This window comes from Ovis canadensis, chromosome 17 (assembly GCF_042477335.2).
Source record: "Ovis canadensis isolate MfBH-ARS-UI-01 breed Bighorn chromosome 17, ARS-UI_OviCan_v2, whole genome shotgun sequence".
NCBI lineage: Eukaryota > Metazoa > Chordata > Mammalia > Artiodactyla > Bovidae > Ovis > Ovis canadensis.
The window spans coordinates 10,516,244-10,538,048 of NC_091261.1; the positions used below are offsets into that span (position 1 = coordinate 10,516,244).

The window sequence follows — 21,805 nt, forward strand, 5'->3', positions numbered from 1 at the left end:
TGAGCAGCTCCCCAGGGCTGAGTGCAGGAGACCCCGAGGTGTACATCGTGAACCAAGCGGTCACCAGCACAAGTGAACACCCTTGCTGGGTGTCAAACATGACCTGACCCTCTTGGCTGGATCTCAGAACCAGGGTCCTGGAGGGCTCAGGGCTCTAGGCCTGCTGCCTCCCAGGCCCATTTGCACTCACCTGGCTCCCCCTCATGGGCACTAGGTCTCCTTCCTCCTCCCACCCACCTCCAGGGGCACCCATTCCCTGGGCCCCTGGAAGCAGCCACTCCTCACATCACTTCATTTCCCCCAGGCCTTCATCATTTGTGGGCTCTGAGCCAACCACCCACTCTCCGGCACGTTCTGACGGGAAATCTTCCTTCTGGGATAGACGGCTGGCTGGGAGACAGAGCTTTGCCCTCTCTGTGGGCTCCAACATTTTCCCCCACCCCCTGCAGTGGCTTTGGAGTTGTTTCCACGGTAACAGGGCTTGATGGACACTATTCAGTTTACCTATTTACATAGTTAGAAATAAAACACTTCTAGTTTAAAAAAACGCTTTGCAAATATTTTGTAAATAAAGTTAGTTGAGATATACCTTGTTCCTGGCTTCTATATTGGCGTTGCAGGAAAGCAGCTTTGCTGCGAGTGATATATTCTGGCAAAAGACAGCATAGAGGAGAGCGGTGTTCCCACTGATGTCCGTGACATTTGGGTCGGCACCATGCTCCAGCAGAAGAGTCGCACACTCCTCTTCTTGGCATTCTAAGGCCTGTCAGTGTTGCACCAAGAAACAGAGTGTAAATTCTAGGAATTCAAAGTAAACGGTCCACAAGCTTCACCGGTTTGCTATATCTAAATGAGATGCATTCACTTTAGTCTCAGTAGTTAAATCACATCCACCTTGTGTGGACACAGTTCGCTGCCCCATACCTTCATCAGCACTGTCCTGTTTTCATTGTCACAGAGGTTAAGCAGGCATTTTCTCTCCAGGAGCAGAGTTACCACCACTGAATGGCCATTGGCACAGGCCAAGTGGAGGGCAGTCCTATGAAAGAAAGAGGAGTTTTCAGGAAACTGTAGTGTTACTGTTTCAAAACAAACAATTGTTCTTGTGATTGAAAACATTCAATAGCATGCTATTCTTATCGCTCTAAAACAAATATTTCGTTTCCTTCTGGAGAAAGAACATTATATATTATCATTAGCTCTTCTTAACACAGTAATGAAAGAACAATTTACTTGAATTGAATGACCATGACCTTGAGATTCAGCTCAACTTGGGTTTGAATTTTACTTTCACTCTGTCACTTAGCTGTCGCTCAGCCTCTCTGTGCCTCAATTTCCTCAACAACAAAATGGAGAGAGAGTAGTAGTTCTCTCACAGGACAGCACTGCGATGCTTAAATGAGATCCATGCAATGAGTTTAGAACCGTTCCTGGCACAGGTAACAGCTCAGTAACTGTTAGGTAATATAATCATACTTATTATTACTACTACTCTTTTACAAGGACAACATCTCAATGAAGTCAAAGGATATCATACCTCCTTTGTAGATACATTTTGAGGATTAGAGACAACACTGTACTTCAATGATTCTAATACGTTCATTTTCTGACATTTTAATGTCTCTGACATTGGAACGAAATGTATAATTCACAATGTCTGTACAACTATAATTGGTAGCATTTTTGTTTGCTCATTTCTCATTTTTCCTGTTGATCTAATTACCATAAGGTCTTTTTGTCTAAGGTTTCTTCTTTTTAATTAAAATATAGATGGTGCATATTATATACTATTATATATTACAGGTACACAACATAATGATTCACAATTTTTATAGGTCATACTCCATTTAAAGTTATTATATGGCATTTGCTATATTCCCGATGTTGTACAATATATCCCAGTAGCTGGCAGGATTTTAGTTCCCCCACCAGGTATCGAACCCTGGGCCCACAGCAGCAGGTCTTAACCACTGGATGACCAAGGAACTCCCTAGATTCCCTTGACTTCTGAAAAGGCTGAAAGTTGTCAGAAAATATAAATCCTCAAAAAAAAATTCTTAAAAAATTTGAAAGTGAGAAATCATTTTTATCTGTGCCACATTCCTATTAGTGCCAAAAAGACAAGCCCTGTCTGCTAATCTGACTTGCCTATAGACAGCTTGATCTACAGAGAGTTTTAAATTGTTTGTGTTTTTAAAATGTTAAATCAACATCCAGATTTCTTTTCTTTCGTTTCTTTGCGTGTGTGTGTGCCAAAATCCAAGAAACTCCAGAATTCTTACTTCTGAAATCATTCTTAGAAAGGTATTTGGGGTGGGAGGGAGGCTCACAAGGAAGGGGATATATGTATACTTACAACTGATTTATGATGTTATACAGCAGAACACAACACAACATTGTAAAGCAATTATTCTCCAATTTAAAAAAATTAAGGTTAAGAAACAGTAGAAATAGAAAAAACAGAATGTCTCTGTCAGCAGATAAAAAAATGTATAAATAGGAATCTGAGTTTTACTCTGGTACTTTTCTCACTGTGCATATTTGAAATGTTTGCTACATACTCTACCTGAAACTTTTTGGTGAGATAAAAATTGAGTTACTTTTCTCTTTTACCAGGTTATTACTTCACCATCTACATACAGTTTATCATTTCCCACAGAAAAGGTCATCATTTTCAAGTTCTAAAGTTTTATATACATTTGGGTGTTTGGGCATTCTGTTCCATTCATTTATCTATCTTTTCAGTCGTTAGTAAGTGAACACTTTGTGGGCACTTATAGCACATTTTGATATCTAGAAGGGCAAATCTTCCTCTACTATACAAAACTTTTAATTTCATCACAACAATTAAAGACAGCATATGTAACCCAAAATCTTTAAAACCATGAAATGTTGATTTGCTTTAAATATAGAAAGACCATACAGCCTAAGAAAATGCCTTCCTATGCAAGGACACAGCCAGCTTCCAACTTCAAAGCTGTCTTCTAAGGTCCTTCATCAAAGAACACATATACCTAAGTGTACACTGATATAAAATGGATATTGAATTGTATCTGAAGAATTTTTAATCCAGAAGTTGATTTGGCATGGGAATTATTTTGCTCACTATGCAGTTTTCTGTAATATATAACCTTACAGTATAAAAAATATATACATTAAAAATAAAATATTGACAACATCAGAAATCTCTCCACTGCCATGATCCGCAATAGGAGATCCATGAAGAAGTGCTTTCATAAATCACATGAGAAAAAGTGTGAGAGCCAGAAGTTCAGAAGATTTCTTGAAGGCTATATAACTTGAGAGCTTTTACTCATGAGTACATCATGCTAACCCATGCAAATAAAAGCAGGAGGAAGAAAGGAAAAACAGATGCTATTCATGTTTCATTTCATTTCTGTGATTACCAACATGCAGTTAAATGACTTCAAAACTATCAGGAAAGCTCTATAAGAGGAATTATAAGTGGGTCCAAAACCAGCTAAGGCCTTTTGCTGCCTATAAAGTCTGTGGGATGCTGGATCCCAGGAAGGTATCCAGGAGCCTTGGAGGGGAAACTCACAGGAGGGATCTCTGCCAGGCCCTTCCACCTCGCTTACCTCTTCATCTTGTCCCTGTCGTTCAGGCCATTTTTTCCAAAGAGAACATGCTGCACTTTGGCTACGTTGCCCACAATGGCAGCTTTGTGGATCTTTCTGAGGTCTTTGTCTCGGATGTGGTACCTGGGCTGGAGGTTGATTCCATGACCACTGTCTCTCACCAGGTTGATGGAGGAGCCAAAGGGCGACACACCCTTCTTACTCCCGAAGCCAAAAATCTTCTTAATCGCAGAGCCTATGGACTCTAAACACACCTCACCTCTCCCTCAGCTCTTCACAGTCCCCTAAACCCAACACAAGCACTACAGGTAAGCCAGAGCCGTCCCACCACAACCTCCCAGCTGGGAAGCTCAACGGTTTGGAATCTTTCATCCCAGAATGATCGTTGCTAAGCAACACCTCTAAACACATTGCCCATGCGCACAGAGGCCTGGTGTGCCAGCCCAGTGCTCATATGCAAGAACTGTAAGTTCATTTCCTGAAAGAAACAAACAATATCAATAAACCCTTACCTAAACTAAGAAGGAAAGAGAGGAAACTGAAATACAGAAATGAAAGTGACATTATAACTGTATAACTGTCAAAATAACTATAGTTTCCAAAGCAATCTACAGATTCAGTGCAATTTCTGTCAAATTACCAATGGCATTTTTCACACAATTGGAACAAAAAATTTTACAGTGTGTATGGAAACAAAAGACCCCAAATAGACAAAGCAATCTTGAGAAAGAAAAGCAAGAGCTGAAAGAATCAAGTACCCTGACTGCAGACTACTCTGCAAGCTTCAGTAATCAAAACACAGCACTAGCACAAAAACAGAAATATACTGAATGATCAATGGAACAAGACAGAAAGTCCAGAGAGAAACCTACGTACCTGTGGTCAATTAATCTAGGATAAAGGAGGCAAGACTATATATAAAGGAGAAAAGACAGCCCCTTCAATAAGTGATGCTGAGAAAACTCAACAGCTACATGTATAACATCATACACAAAAATAAACTCAAAATGTACTGAACACCTAAATATAAGACAGGTCCTGTAAAACTCAGAGGAGAATATAGGCAGAACACACTCTGACATAAATTACAGCAGGATCTTTTTTCATCCACCTCTTAGAGTAATGAAAATAAAAACAGAAATAAGCAAATGGTATCTAATTAAATTTAAAAGCTTTTCCACAGTACAGGAAATCATAAACAAGACAGACGACAACCCACAGACTATTTGCAAATGATGCAATTGACAAGGGATTAATCTCCAACATATTCAAATAGCTCAAAGAGCTCAACAGCAAAAAAACGAAGAACCTGATCAAAAAATGAGTATAAGATCTAAATACACATTTCTGTAAGGAACACCTACAGACAACCAAAAAGCACACGAGGGATGCTCAGAAAGGAAGCTCCGCATCACTAATTAATATAGAAATGCAGAAATACTATAATAAGGTATCACTTCATACCAATCAGAATAGTCACCATCAAAAAATATACAAACAATAAATGCTGGAGAGAGTGTGGAGAAAAGGGAACCCTTCTACACTGCTTATGGAATGCAACTATGTACACCCACTGTAGAAAACTCTATAAAGGTTGCTTACTGGGTGTATATCTGGAGAAAACCATAATTCAAAAAGGTATATGAACCCCAGTGTTCACTGCAGAACTATTTACAATAGCCAAGACATTGAAGCAACCTAAGTGTCCATCAATAGAAGAATGGATAAAGAAGATGTGGTACACACACACACACACACACACACACACACACACACCGAGAATGGAATATTACTCGGCCATACAAATAAATAATAATGCCATTAGCAGCAACACAGATGGATCTCGAAATTACAATCCTAAAGTGAAGTAACTCAGACAGAGAAAAACAAATATCACATCACTTACATGTGGAACTTAATAAAAATAAGCTTATTTACACAACAGAAACCAACTCACAAGATCTCAAAATCAAATTATAGTTATGAAAGGGGAAACATGAGGGGAAGGACAAATTAGGAGATTGGGATTAACATATATACACTATTTTCTAGTAGTCATGTATGGATATGAGAGTCGTACAATAAAGAAGACTGACTGAAAAAGAATTAATGCTTTTGAACTGTGGTGTTGGGAGTAGACTCTCGAGAGTCCTTGGACTGCAAGGACATTAAACCAGTCAATCCTAAAGGAAATCAATCCTGAATATTCATTGGAAGGACTGATGTTGAGGCTGAAGCTCCAATACTTCAACCACTTGATGTGAAGAGCTGACTCATCAGAAAAGACCATCATGCTGGGAAAGATGGAAGGCAGGAGGAGAAAGGGGACAACAGAGGACAAGAGGGTTGGATACCATCACCAACTCAATGGACATTAATTTGAGATAACCCCACAAGATAGTGGAGGACAGAGGAGTCTGGCTGGCTGCAGTCTATTGGTCGCAGAGTCAGACACGACTAAGGGACTAATACTTTCACTTTGAATATGGAAAACTTAACAGTGCTGGTTTTTAAATCACTCAAGTTAGCTGCAGAGAAAATACTTAGTATCAAAAGTACTTAGATACTACTGTCTAAAAGTAGTATTAATACTACTTAAAAGTAGTATTTTTTAAATACCATATAAATTTTCATCATACACACAAAAATATTTCCCTTTAATAAAGATTTTCTCATCATGTTTAATGAGAAACAACTAAAATGTCATGAGAACAGTCCAGAAGGGAAATTTTTACTAATTATTTTTCAGATCATTTATTTTTTCTTCAAAATCTGTACATATTCTTGTGATGTTTTCAAAAGCAGGTCCTGAGACAGATTTGACCCATCTGTAGCTCCTAGAGGAGATAATCCATAGGACTCGATTTAAATTCAGCAGCAGCTGGAAAGAAAAAGGATTACATTCTTTCTCTAAAATACTTGAGTTAACTCAGTATTAGTAAAAAAAAAAAAATAAACAAAAAAACCTGAGATATTTCTAAGTGCTCTGAAAAATGAAACATATCTATAAATGACAGAAAACAAAATACAAGATTACAATTATATAATCAGCCCACGGTCCCACATGTGGCTGAGTATCAGAGCTTCTGGCTTTCTCATTCTTCATTCATTTACTCAATGACTATCTGCTAAGGTGTTGTGACAAACACTGGAATTACAAGATGAAGGTGACCCATTCACCCTGAGAAATGATAATGCCATAAACTGTAAAAATAGATGAACAGACAATTTCCATACGGAGTCATAAATACTAAGACAGGTATACAAGATGGCATGAGGAACACTCAGAAGGGACAGCCGGCTTTGTGTCAATACTGCCAGCTTTTTGGTGGAGGTGCTATGGAAGTAGCCGCCTGAAGGACAGGAAAAAGTACAAGAGTCAGAGGGGAGAAGCACGTACAAAGACCAGAAGTGAGGAAAGGAATCTGTGGGATCCTACACAGTCTGGCTGTTTAGATGCACAGCTAAGGGGCAGAGTAAGGTGGTAAAGAGATAAGGTCAACTACTTTGGAAGGACCCAAATTGATGCAGGTGTTTGGAGCTTTTCCTGAGGGCAAGAGATAAACTAGTGACAAAGTCAATGACACAGAAATTATAAAGTCACCCACCAAGTGACAGCTATGCAAACATGACTGCTTGAGTCTGGGTGTTCTAGCCTTAACCACTACCAGACACTTGAGACGTTGATGAACTCCATGCTTTCTGAGGATGGTGTCTGGGTGCAGATGGACAGTTCCACAGCGATGACAGTAGTAGAGAAAGGATACAGCCAGAAATAAATAGAAATACATAGAACTTTTGAGATTTTTTTAAATTATGGAACATGATGAATAAATGAGGAAGAAGAATATTTTTCACTATGACTGCTCATGCTTTCACATTTTTCATTAGCTATGTATAAGAAGAAAACATTTAACATAGCATCTGTTATCCAAACAATGGAAAGAGATGCCATTTATTGTTTATTTCAGAAATCAATATCTAAATTTAATTCATACATTTTGGCAACATACCTTTTCTTAGTTCTCTAGTTATACTCCTGTCCAACTCCTGCTGCATCCGAAATAAGTCAAATATTACGTATCTTTAACTTAAGCAAGGGACATTATCATAGGAATGTTATACAACTTATTAAATGTGACATTTTAATAATACTTTTAGAGACTAATTTGAAGATTACTTAAGTAGAAAAATAATCATATAAATAAAAGAAAATGTATTCCTACTTATTCCACTTATAAATAACAAGGAACCTATATATAGAACGTTAATCTGATAAAAAGTACATTAAATATCAGTCTATTGAGTACACATAATTTCAAAGAATTACAGAATGACCCATGATCCTAGGAGTGACCCACAAGATTACTATCTTTTCCCCCTAACAGCTCCTGCTCTAAATACACCTTTATTTTGATTTCTAGGTGAGGATCCTGTTCAAGTGGAGGCAATAGTTTGAGTTGAATGTTATTAAGGAGAACACATCTGCAGTTTTCTTTAAACTTTTCCATTTAACAAAAACACAGGACCTCTGGCCACTCCTTTGGCTAAAGGCTTTATACTTGTCTCTGTTTTATATAATATGGTTCCACACAAAAGTTTGTTTGTTTGTTTGTTTGTTTTTTAAGAAAGGCTTTTACTTTGGGAAAAAAAAAACAACTTTTTTTAAGGTATGAGAGTCATGATTTAGGCAAAGTTCATAATTCTACAAAAGAAGTAAGAAAGCCAATGACTTTCTTACTGAGTCCAGAGTCCTGTGCCAGCTACTTCCTCAGATTAAGAAAAAACACATAGATTTTTAACTATAATGCAGAGAAAATGAATATGTAAAACCTTCTTACATAGTTCAATAATGCTTGTGGCATGACATGACATAGTAGCTTTTTAACTAAATCATGTTTTAAAGCAAGAACAAGAATAAATTATTGTCAAACTCCTATATGTAGCAGTCAGTTGATATAGTTAATTTATAAAGCTTTTTAAAAAAAAAAAAAAAAACACATGACAGGGAACTTGAAGGAGAAAAGTTTCAAGGTAAAGGACTCATACTCCTACCCTCCTTATGAGAGGTGAGGAGATTTACCTAACCAGTGAGTTAGGGAGAAAGAACTTCTCCCAAAGTGCTTGCTTGGTTCCAGATCCCTACTTTGAAAAGATGTATGTGCCCACAGCACTGTGAACTTGGGTGTGGAGTAGGCAGCCTGTGTCTGGGATGGGGGTCAAGCATTTGCTTCCTCCTTTAGGCCTGCATGGGGAAGTGTCTGACTTGGGATGAAGTGTTCGGAGGCCCGCTGTGACCGCACAGCTACAGCACATCCTCCAGTTTCACAGCTCTCAAGTACTAAGACCCAGTGTAGATGCAGTGCTGTGAAAGAAACCTTAATTGCTCTCCTACGATGGCAAGAAGTCAAATGAGAAAACAGGTTGAGACTGAATTTAACAAGGGTTACTTTTCCATACATCACAAATATCAGGAAAACACCATCAAAACCATAAACCTGTGTGCACTGACTGAAATGGATATTTTAATCAAAATGATTGAACAGTGAAAACTGGTTGCAATTTCAAGACTCCCCATCATTGCCATCTTAGATACCATTCATCCAGGTGATGTTAAGATAGAGATAAAGTGAGCTTCATTTATAATGTTTAAATGTTTGAATTAACTACAAATCTAGAAATATTCTACAAATGCTCAGCAAGATTGTTTTTTTTAATTTTAAATAAAAATGCTATAGGTAAAATAGCAATTAAAGAAAATGACGAAAATGTGATTTTTGTAAGAAATGACAAAATTTATGTAAGAAAATGACAAAAAAATGTTAAGCTAAAACTAGAAATTAATGTTTTGGTTTAGTATTTTAAGTTTATTTAATTCATAAAAAGGATTTATCTAGGATTCCTTTAAACAAAAAGCATCTATTTACGGTTAGTGTTTAGACACCAGTGATTAACTTATGCTTAGAGGCAGAAAAACTTCGTTGGGTACAGCAGAGCTTGAAAATGATTATGAACCATTGCCAACTGAAATCAATTAGAAAGGAAGTCAAACATCTGAAAGAATACTTTTGGATATTAGGCAATAAGATTTCATTTCTAAAGTAGAATTTAAATGCAGCTTCTCAAGAAATTTAATAATTTAGTAAGTATCTCTTAAAATCAAGAACTCTGAGACAAAAAAATCATAAATTTATGTCTCCTTTATAGGCACAGCTAATTATGACTTTTACTTAGTTCAGTTCAGTTCAGTTCAGTCGCTCAGTCGTGTCTGACTCTTTGCGACCCCATGAATCGCAGCATATGCCAGGCCTCCCTGTCCATCACAAACTCCCAGAGTTCACTCAGACTGATAGTTGTAACCTTGTTCTAAAGAAGTACACACGTGTCTAGGGCTCTTCAAGTAACAAGTCACAGTTGGGAGAGGAGAGAAAGGGCATCAGAGAGAAAGGGAGGTGGCCTCACAGTGACACCTGCTGCCCTCTGGGACACACCTGCCTCCAGGAAACAGTTCAGGGATGAAGAAACACCCCATCCCACAAAGCCACTTTCAAGCATTTGCTTTCACCACCTTGTATACATGTTTCACTCTTGACCTTGGAGAAATTAAGCTTTTGAAAAAAAATTAAAAAAAAAAAAGAAATTAAGCTTTTGGCTCTGAGGAATCGTCTAGAGTCACGATCTAGAGGGGAGGACAAGAAAGTCAATAGGTGATTGAAAAGAGCTAAAACAGCACCAGGAACAATTACAAGTATCCCCTGCTTTTCCAAAGTTCACTTTATGTTACTTTACTTCTAGGAAAGGCCTACATCAGCATCTGTTTTTGATAATTTTAAAAAAAAATTTTAAGAGACTTTTTGATTTCATATAAAAAGGTTCAGTGTACATTTTACAGTAAAAGGCATCATGCTCCCTAAGCAGGGAGACTGGCCCAACTGGGCTCCTTCCCTGGAAGCCACACCCCACATCTCAGTGTCAAGTCACCACAACCCCAAACCCTATGTGGGAGCACCTGTGCCTCACTTGTGCGTATTCATTTTAGGCTTAAACTAGCAGAACGTGCCCTCGGGTACCTACTTCTTTGCTGTATGCTGTTTTGGCTTATGAAAGGCTTCCTAGGAATGCTCTGCTTTCAGACAGTGGGGAAACCGGGACTAGGCACTGGAGGTGCCTTTCCATCCTCCACACCCCCCCCCCCAGTCAGGTCACCATACTATTTCTAGCCACTCTGTGAATTATCCTTTCACTCCTGTGTTATGTTAATTGCCCCCAATTTCACAAGCATGCCTTTATGCAGTATGCTGCTGCTGCTAAGTCACTTCAGTTGTTTCCAACTCTGTGTGGTAAAACTTAAAAGGACACAGTATTAATTGTTTGTCTTAGGGCGCCCTCTAGCAATGACCATCTAGTTAGCCTTCACTTCCTACTAATCTCATGAACTGCACTCTAGAAAAATTAGGCTTTAGAGACAAATTAATGAACTAAATTTACGTTCTGTGATTCTGTGTTTTGGCTTACCTGTCTAGTTTACCTTCCAATGACTTTCTAACTTCTAGTTCTACTAGGTAGAGTTGCTTATATTTTTCCAATTCTGCTTTATGAGAATCTTCTTGCAAAGTTTTCACCTTGCAGAGTTCAGATTCCAAGTCTTTATTTAATTCTGAGTTCCAGCTGACTTCTTATGGAAGCATTATTCTTCTCTTGTAACTGCTCTAAGTTCTCCTGAGAGCTGCTTGTATCTAAGGCAAATTTTAAAAGATAACATTTTTTAAATAATCAAAAAATTAAAAAATAAAAATAAAAATAATCATTAACCTAGAAAATGATATTTGCTCCCTTTAGTTTTGAGCCAGTGATTCAGAAAGCAATTTTAAAGGTTAAAAAAAAAAAGCAGAAGTTTAAAACAATTATCATCAATGTGAAGTGAATTACATGAGAACTATAAAATGAAAGTGGAATTATTGTTATAGTGGTGCTTATATAATCTGATAATTCAAAGAACAAGAGGATCAACTTAAAATTTTAAAAACTGAACAAGACAACTTAAAAATAATTCAAGAGGATGGTACCAGTTCTAAAGCACAATATTTTCTTTTCCTCCTAGTAGTCTTGCTTTATACTAATTGGTCTTATAAATGAAAGGATTCTCTAGTGAGAATCATTCTAATAGGTCAATTTGGTGATAACTGTGATGGAAACGGAAATATTTAAAGGGAGAAACAAGTGTCCCCTTCCTTCCAGAAAACCAGCAAACCAACTGCTCTAAGGGAAGTAGAGGAAACCCATAAGCTGTATAGATCCAAAATATAATTTACAATGAGGTGAATTCAAGCACATGACAGATGAACAAATTAACCTGCAAAATAGGTCGACTTTCTTTAATTTCTCTATGAGATCCTGTCTCGCCCTTTCTTCAATCTCCCCTTTATACTGCTCTACTTGACTGTGTTCTATCATATTCATTTCTATATGACTTCTGAGGTTCACTACTTCTTGCTCCAACTTCTTTTTATTCTTCTCTAGTTTTTCACATTTCTTTTGCATTCCTTTCATAGATAATAACTCCTCTCGAAGAACTTGATTTTTTGCATCCAGGTGCAGACATTTTGAAGATGCAGTTTCAAGGATTATCAGTCTTCAAGAATAAAATGATACTGTTTGCTAATGAAGAATGTGGACTGAGCACAGCCTAACTTAAACCCAGGATCAAATAGATACAATGGTATCTGTATTGTAGAATGTAGGACCAGGGATTACTCAGAGAATCAAGAAAGAAGTTCAAACCACCAAGAGGCACAAAATATATTCTTCACTGTCATCATCTTTGTCACAGAACATTTGCACTTGATTTTATACTCTTTTGTATTTTTTCCATAAAATGACTACAAGTCACCTCTTAGTAGAATATCCCTTACTCCTTCCCCCCATCTTAATGCCCCATGTTTTAAAGAAGTTTGAGGGATACTGTATTGAGTTACCTAGGGCTGAGTTAATAAATACTTCCCAAAAGAAGATTGTGAAAATAAGACTTTCATTAATAAATATTATAAATATGGATACTAATCCCATAAGTCTTTTTCTGAACTATGAATAGTTTTTGCTAATTTGAACTGCATTCCAAAGAAAAATAATTCAAAAGGTTAAAGAAATCCCATCTCCTAATAGCTTAGTGAGATGATCCATACATTTTCCTGAACAACAACAACAAATGCCTCATTTTGGTAACCATTTGTTACTTTTCACAGAACAGAACATACCAAACAAAACAACAAACAAAATTTGCAGGAATTTCAGTGACACCAAGTTGCAAAGAACTTTCCTTTAGACAGAATGATCACTCGGTAAGTCAAGGTGAGTGGAGGTGGTGGTATTGAAACTGTCTACAAATTCTTGGACACTTTTCTCTGAAATTCCCTCCCCTTAAATATGTGCTGGCCTCAGTAACTGATTTCTACTGGACAGAGTCTAGGGAAACTGACGTTTGCTCTGTGGGCAAGCCCACCATTAGCATCAGTCACTACGCTGCAAAGAAGTCCAGACCACATAGTGAGCACCTTGTCAGTGCCCCCACTGACGGCCCCCAACTAATGTCTCACCCAAAAGCCGGCTCCAACTGCCAGACATGTGCATGAACTAATCTTCAGATGACTCTGGTCCCCACCTTCACGACATCCCAGCTGATGCCAACTGGAAAAGAAACATGCTGGCCTCACTCACTGAGCCTTGCCTCAACACAAATTTGTGAACAAAGTAAATGCTGTTTTGAGCCACTAGGCTTTGACGTGGTTTATTATAAAATTTGCTGGCAATAAATACCTGGCACAGATACTGATATTAAAAGTACCATTAAAAAAGAACTAAAAGATGTGAGAATGCCTTTCAACCTGGAGGTAGGTGAGATCTGAATGGATGCAAAGAAAGAAATGAAAACCCAAAGGGCTTCATGACATGGTAAACTGAATCCTGATGGCCCTTAAAGAGGCTGCTGGTGACAGCTTCTAGGCAAGAGAAGAAAACGACACTGAAACACAGGGGAAAGGAAACTCTTGCTAAGAACCAGCTGAAAGTAACATCAATGAGAGGGATAAGCTATCAAAAAAAAAAGGGGAGGATTATTAAATATAAAGGAAGAAGGCTCAATTATATTTGGGTTCAATATCTGTTATCTCCTTTACAGCATCTCCACATGTCCAGTGGTCACATGATGCTAAAAGACAGAAACAGCTTCTGGGCTAAGATCAAATCTAGGGTGCTGCCAGGAAAACATGGTCTAAAGGTGAAGCCTGTAGACTGTAAAACCCTTCATTAAGACCCTGAAAAGACTTAAGGTGGTGCCTCAAATTCCTTTAAAGATCTTAAGGGCATAAGAATTTTAAAGGCATTATCCTACAAAGCTTCATAAGAAGCCCAAGATGCAGAGCTTCTCTCAAAAAAGATTTGTGAGGGTAGCCTCTCCAATGATGTAAATCCCAATCCAATTCACAGGACACTAAAAGCTTTAAATAGAACCTTGACAGCAAAAAACAGTGCTTGGCCTAACAGAGACCACGACATACAAACGAGAATAGGCCTTCGGGATTTTCTTTGAAGTTCAATAAAGAGGAAGCTGGCTTAAGAAACATGACTCAGCTACAGATAGAGGTCATTTCTTATGAAAAGGACGCACACAGAGCTCAGAGGGTAGAGCAAAGGAGAAGCACTCCTATGGGCAGGACCAAGTCCTCATCAAAAAGCTGGCAGCACCAAACTGAACCTCAGAGTTGCCATGGACCACGGTGCCTCCCGTTTCCTGTTTCTGGACGGGAGAGTCTAGTCATTCAGCAGAATGGTGGGGGTGTGTGTGGCAGATAACTTGTCCCTTTAGTTCTCAAGTCTTAGTACTGAGAGGGTTGTGCTCACAGGGTCACACTCTAGAAATCACACCCAGAAACCTCATCCCCATGTGCCATCTGTACCTGATGAAGATGGTAAGACCTCTACTTGAGCCTGGGCCTCACACTTAACAACTGAGATTTGTGAGGGAATGAGTAGGGAAAAGGGTATTTTTCATTGGAAGGAATATAAAAAATTGTGGCCAGTGAGTTACTGTGCTAGTTTTTAAATGTACCCATTAGTTTTTAAAACTTGATTCTGTAAAAAAGGTAGAATATAGGCCAAGTATAAGTGACTTGCTCCTATTGAACAGAAGATGATGAAAATGATGCCGTGTGAACTGCAAAGCGAGGTTAGACAAGGCGGCAGAGCTTTTTCCTGGCTCTCAACCTGGGAACCAGGCTCCATGTTGCAAGTAAGCCCAGGCTGCAAAGAGAGCCTAGGTGTTCAGGGTAGGTGTTTCACTTGTCTGCCTTCACCAAAGTCCAGCCAACCACAGATACCAACTATCAGACATGGAAATGAACACACCTTCACCCAATTCCAGTCCCCAGCCCTCGAGCTGCCCCATGTGAAGCCGAGGGGACAAGAAGCCAGCTGTCCTGGCCACCGTTTCCTAAGTGCAGATTTTGAACGAAACCAATGTTGTTTATTGAAGCCACTAAACTTAAAGCTGATTAGGAAAACAGAAAAATGGATTTTTGAAAAAGAGAAAATAAAAGCATAACTTAAATGCAGGTAGAAACTGATCTCTTATAAACTGGAATATAATAAAGGGTAAGAGTTTTAATGACAATGTTGAGGAGAAGAAGCATATAACTAGAAGAAAGACTTAAGAACTACTCAGGAAGAAGTTTTTTCAGGGTTCCCTTCAATTACAATTTCTTACAAATAGGGAGGTGTGACTCAGAATTTCTTCTCAAGTTTGAAAACAATGAAGACTAGTAAGCAATGAGACATATGATTTGAACTATAAGAAGTAACTAGAAATAGTTTAATTACCAAAATCAGACTTTTGACCTCATCTCAATTTACTGAAATTCTAAAAGAGGTGGGCAGCTTTGAGTAGTTACTAATCTAGAACTCAATCTTCATTGTCCTCTCCTCAGAGAGAGAAATAAAACACCACGAGATGCCACTTCATACTTGCTAGGATGGCTATACTCACAGAGACAGGTAATGACTAGTGTTGACAGGAATGTATAGAAATGGGAACGTTTTACATACCTTGGAAAAAAATATAAAATGATGCCGCCATGCTGGAAAACAGTATGGCAGGTCCTCAAAAGGTTAAACAGAGTTGCTGTGTAATACAGCAATTCTATTCCTAACTGTATTCCCAAAAGAAGTCAAAAAATATGTTCACATCAAAACTTAGACATAAATGCTCACAGCAACATTACTGACATTAGCCAAAAATTAGAAACAACCCCAAAGGTCCATCAGATGATGAATGGATAAATAAAATGTGGAACGTCCATACAAAAGAATATTCAGTTCACTTCAGTTCATTTCAGTCGTGTCCGACTCTTTGCGACCCCATGAATCGCAGCACGCCAGGCCTCCCTGTCCATCACCAACTCCCGTGGTTCACCCAGACTCACGTCCATTGAGTCCGTGATGCCATCCAGCCATCTCATTCTCTGTCGTCCCCTTCTCCTCCTGCCCTCCAGCATCAGAGTCTTTTCCAATGAGTCAACTCTTCGCATGAGGTGGCCAAAGTACTGGAGCTTCAGCTTTAGCATCATTCCTTCCAAAGAAATCCCAGGGTTGATCTCCTTCAGAATGGACTGGTTAGATCTCCTTGCAGTCCAAGGGACTCTCAAGAGTCTTCTCCAACACCACAGTTCAAAAGCATCAATTCTTCGGCACTCAGCCTTCTTCACAGTCCAACTCTCACATCTATATGTGACCACAGGAAAAACCATAGCCTTGACTAGACGGACCTTAGTCGGCAAAGTAATGTCTCTGCTTTTGAATAAGCTATCTAGGTTGGTCATAACTTTCCTTCCAAGGAGTAAGTGTCTTTTAATTTCATGGCTGCAGTCACCATCTGCAGTGATTTTGGAGCCCAAAAAAATAAAGTCTGACACTGTTTCCACTGTTTCCCCATCTATTTCCCATGAAGTGATGGGACCACATGCCATGATCTTCATTTTCTGAATGTTGAGCTTTAAGCCAACTTTTTCACTCTCCTCTTTCACTTTCATCAAGAGGCTTTTTAGCTCCTCTTCACTCTCTGCCATAAGGGTGGTATCATCTGCATATCTGAGGTTATTGATATTTCTCCCGGCAATCTTGATTCCAGCTTGTGTTTCTTCCAGTCCAGCATTTCTCATGATGTACTCTGCATAGAAGTTAAATAAGCAGGGTGACAATATACAGCCTTGATGTACTCCTTTTCCTATTTGGAACCAGTCTGTTGTTCCATGTCCAGTTCTAACTGTTGCTTCCTGACCTGCATACAGATTCCTCAAGAGGCAGGTTAGGTGGTCTGGTATTCCCATCTCTTTCAGAATTTCCCACAGTTTATTGTGATCCACACAGTCAAAGGCAATTATTGAGCAATAAAAGCAAGGAAATACTGATACATATTAGATAATGAAAGAAGGCGGTCACAAAGGATCCCATATTGTGTGATTCCACTGACATGAAATGTCCAGGAAAGGGACATCTACACAGTCAGGGAGTGGAGTCATGGTTCCCTCAGGCTGGGAAGATCAGGAAGGGAAAACTGGCACAGGGTGATTTCTTTGGAGGGTGATGAAAATGTTCTAACGTGGTAATGCCCGTATAACCCTTTAAACACAATAAAGTTACTGAACTGTACAGTTTAAATGAAAGAACTGCATGGTATGTTCATTAGATTTCAACAAACCTGTCACCAAAAACAATGGATACTTTGGGGTCATTAATGCTGTGCTGCTCAGCTTCAGATCACCAGCGAGGATACAAGACAGAGAGAGTAAGAGTATGTCCTTTTTATCTAAAAATGATATGGGGAAAAGCTGTCTTTTTTACTGGTGTCCAACCTAAAAAAATAATAGACAAATCTGTGTTTCACTGTTCAAAGCATGGAATGATTATATTTCCCCAAATTAAGTGATTTTGGGGTTCTAAAACTGATTAAAAATTACCTTATGTTTTAGCATATTAATTTGAATATCCATTTCCATTTGACTGGTTTTTAAATCTCCATGGAAACTAAGCTCTCCATTTTCTTATTCATTTAACTTCCTTCTTGTCATTTTTAAAAGTTTCTTAAATCTGTAGAAATGTATAGAATGAGTAAGTTCTTTAAGAGCAGATATTTAATAATTAAACAGATATATGTTCTATCAGATAAAACAAACAAATTTATAAATTATAATCCTTTCTCATTATTCAAATTTAATATTCCTTGAAAGCATAATAACAATTCTAATCTTAGATAAATACTATGAAGAAAAATTTTATCACATTTAAATATACTATGTGTGATATATGTAATATATGGGTTCTTATAATTAAGTTAACATCAATTTTTAGCATGCTAGTGTGAAATATTAATTTATTATTAAATATTAGTTATAAACCAGAGATTAGTATTCAAGCTAAAGATGAAGAGATATGATATATGAATGTTATTTGAAAAGACACAAGACACGTTTGTTCCTACTGACCACAGCCTCTACAAAAAAAAAGAAAGTAGATACAAAAAACCAACAAGAGTCTCACTCAGAATTGAAAAAAAAGAAAAGCCTTTGGAGCCTGAGTTAAGCGGGAAATAACCCAGGCTGAGAGTTTTAGAAGAAAGGAAGTCAGAAAAGAGAGTGTATCAGTCTCTTCAAGACTGTTTTAAGAGATGTAGAAATCTTGCCGAGCACATTGTTAACAAAATGCAAGGCAATGTAGAGAAAATTAAAAGAGAAAAATATTAATGAGAATCAGAGAAGAACTCTTTGTATAATCATCACTTGGCATCCACAGAGGACTGGTTCAAAAATCCCCCAACACTCAGTGGATACAAAGTCCACGGATGCTCAAGTTTCCCTAAGCACATCTTCCCTATACTTTCAGTCATCCCTAGATCTCTTACATTATCTAATACAATGCAAATACTTTGTTAATAGTTATAAATACAGTGTAAACACTATGGAAATAGTCGCCAGCTTGAGACCAATCCAAGTTTTGCTTTTTGGAACTTTCTCAAATTTTTTCCCCAGAATACTTTTTATCTTGGGTTGGCTGAATCTGTAGATGATGAGGATTAACCATACTCAGCAAGGAAAACAGAAGCAGTTTTTTATCTTACTGATCAAAACATGGTCACTAGTTTTATTATTCTTTAAGTTACACATAGATTTTTATATGTACATTTTATAACTAAAATTTGGGGGCAAAAAGAAAATATAAGCCAAATCAAGATACTTTTTAATGTTGTTCAACAATAACACAGGTAGGTTTTTAGATAATAAATTACTTGAATGATGAAGGGAAGGAACACAATTAAAAGACGGCAGGATTACCAAAAAGAACAAAGATACTTTGCAGAAGTAAAAATTCAGCATAGATGATGAGGAAGAGAGTGACATTACTATATGCAGAGGCACAGTTGTTACTGTTTTAGAAATCATTACAGATAAGTATAACACTGCTGCACTGAAAAACATTTCAGATTGTGCTGACTTTCCACAGTAAACTTTGAAATAGGATAATGTGTTTAATTATGAAAATACACAAAAAATGAATTTGTGTCTAAGGTTTTAAATAAAATAAAATAATTGGGGTTATCAGAAATATTAAAATCTTACCCAGTAATCTTTTTTTCTAACTCACTGTTTTTCTTCTTTTCTTGGTACAAGCTATTTTCCAAAGATTATTTTAATTCAATGTATTACTTTAATTGTTCCTTTTCATCCTCAGACTTAGAAAAAAAAACAATTTGAGAAAATTATTTTTAAATACCTAGAGAGACTTTATATTCTTTCTTAAAAATATTATTTCTCATGCATTCACAAATATGAATTTATAGTAAACAGTTATTAAAACTGATTGATGCCAATAACAGATTTCAAAATTGATGACTTTTCTTAAGACAACTTAAAATTATTTTTCATTTCATCATTTTTCTGAAATTTAAATTGCCAACATTTATTTGTTAAAAATAGAGCCTTTTACACATAAAATACTAAATGTTAATGAAAGTTTTTTAAAAGACTGCCTATGTTTACATTTTACTTTCTAGAGATGTTCTAAAATAATTTTCATAATTGTTCAAGATATTCCAGGTTTTGTTAAGTCACACCTTACTAAAATAATCTTTGAAAAATTCCCATGCAACCTCATCTCTTTAAAAAAAAAAATCCAACAAATGAAAAATACATTCATTCAGAAAAATGGTTCTATACAGACATAGTATTCATTCTTTTTTATTTTACTTTACAATACCATATTGGTTTTGCCATGCATTGACATGAATCCGCCACAGGAGTACATGAGTTCCCAACCCTGAACACCCCTCCCACCACCCTCCCCATATCATCTCTCTGGGTCATCCCAGTGCACCAGCCCCAAGCATCCTGTATCCTGTATCGAACCTAGACTGGCGATTTGTTTCTTACATTATCGTATTCATTCTTAATGAAGAGAACAAACTACAATATTTTAAATGATTCATTCTCAAAAATCTCACAGAAAGATCTGGATTACGAAAGAAACTCATAATTCTCAATCAAATCATTACTCAAATTTCTGGACTCAAATAGATGTCTGTGTACCAATGTTCAAAGCAGCATTATTAACAATAGTCAGAAAGTGGAATTTCATTGACAGATGAATGAACAAACAAAATGTGGTCTATATAAAATATTGCTTTTGGACTGTCACAATTTTTTAAATTAAAATCTTACTATAAAAATCATTAATTTTATGAATTCAGTCGACTTCTTCTATAGAGGAACCACAGTACTAGTAGCAAGCAGTATCAATAAAAATACAATAAGCTAATCACTGAAACTTTTCACATTGTCCAAAATATCCTTATATATTACTAGTACAAAAATTAAAATCCTTTCTCAGTATGACAGAAATTAAGAGGTTGACTCACCAATCTTGTACTTAACAAGTTTTTCTGAAGCTGTTCAATTTTGCCTGCTTAATTTTTTTTAACATTAACATTTTTTTATTTTTATTTTTACTTTATTTTACTTTACAATACTGTATTGGTTTTGCCATACACTGACATGAATCCACCACGGGTGTACATGCTATCCCAAACATAAACCCTCCTCCCACCTCCCTCCCCACAACATCCCTCTGGGTCATCCCCGTGCACCAGCCCCAAGCATGCCGTATCCAGCATTGGACATAGACTGGTGATTTGATTCTTACATGATAGTATACATGTTTCAATGCCATTCTCCCTTGACTGTAGTTTGTAACTTGGCATTTTCAATTTCAAGCCTAAAATGCAGATTTAAAAATAATTATTCTCACACATAAGATTATTTTTTTAAAGATTTTTCTTGGGCATAGACCATTTTTAAAGTCTTTATTGAATTGACTGCATATTGCTTCTGTTTTATGTTTTGGTTTTTTGGCTATGAGGCACGTGGGGTCCTGGCTCCCCAACCAGGGATCAAACCCATACCCTCTGCCTTGGAAGGCATAGTTTTAACCCTTGGACTGTCACGGCATTCCTTCACACATAGATTTTTAAAATATCACACTGTTTTTGAACAAATATCTGCAGGTTCAATTACATAGGTTCTTAGAATTTTGCAAAGTAGATGATTTGGCAACTGTACTGTTTTTCTGTTTGTGACTAATCACCTTCCCTGGTGGCTCAGATGGTAAAGAATCTGCTGGCAACGCAGGAGACCCAGGTTCGATCCCTGTGTCAGGAAGATCCCCTGGAGAAGGGAATGGCAACCCACTCCAGGATTCTTGCCTGGAGAATTCCATGGACAAAGGAGCCTGGAAGGCTAGAGCCCATGGGGTTGCAAAGAGTCAGACATGACTGAGCGATTAAAGCTTTCACTTTTTACTTGTGGATAATGTGCAAAATATGGAAATAATGGGGGGAAATTATGCATCTCAAAAAAGCTCAAAGCTGAAATGTTACACAGCTTCATGATAATATGTTTATTATCACTGTTGATCTATTCTCATATTATACTGTTTATCTGCTTTATACTTATTTTCTACGCTGCTTTAAATCATACTTTTGGACGTGATCCTGTGTTTTCTCAGCACGTCTCACAGCCTCTGTAAGTTGATCCTGTGTTTCTTGCAACTAAAAAAAAAAGAAAAGAAAGAAAAAACAACTGTTTAACTACTAATAACCTAGTAAGTCC

General features: G+C 37.3%; 1 pseudogene; it reads right to left on the reverse strand.

Moving 5' to 3' along the window:
- Positions 1-879: 879 nt before the first annotated feature.
- LOC138422407 (ankyrin repeat domain-containing protein 26-like) overlaps positions 880-21,805 on the reverse strand; it is a 78,543-nt pseudogene continuing 57,617 nt past the window's right edge.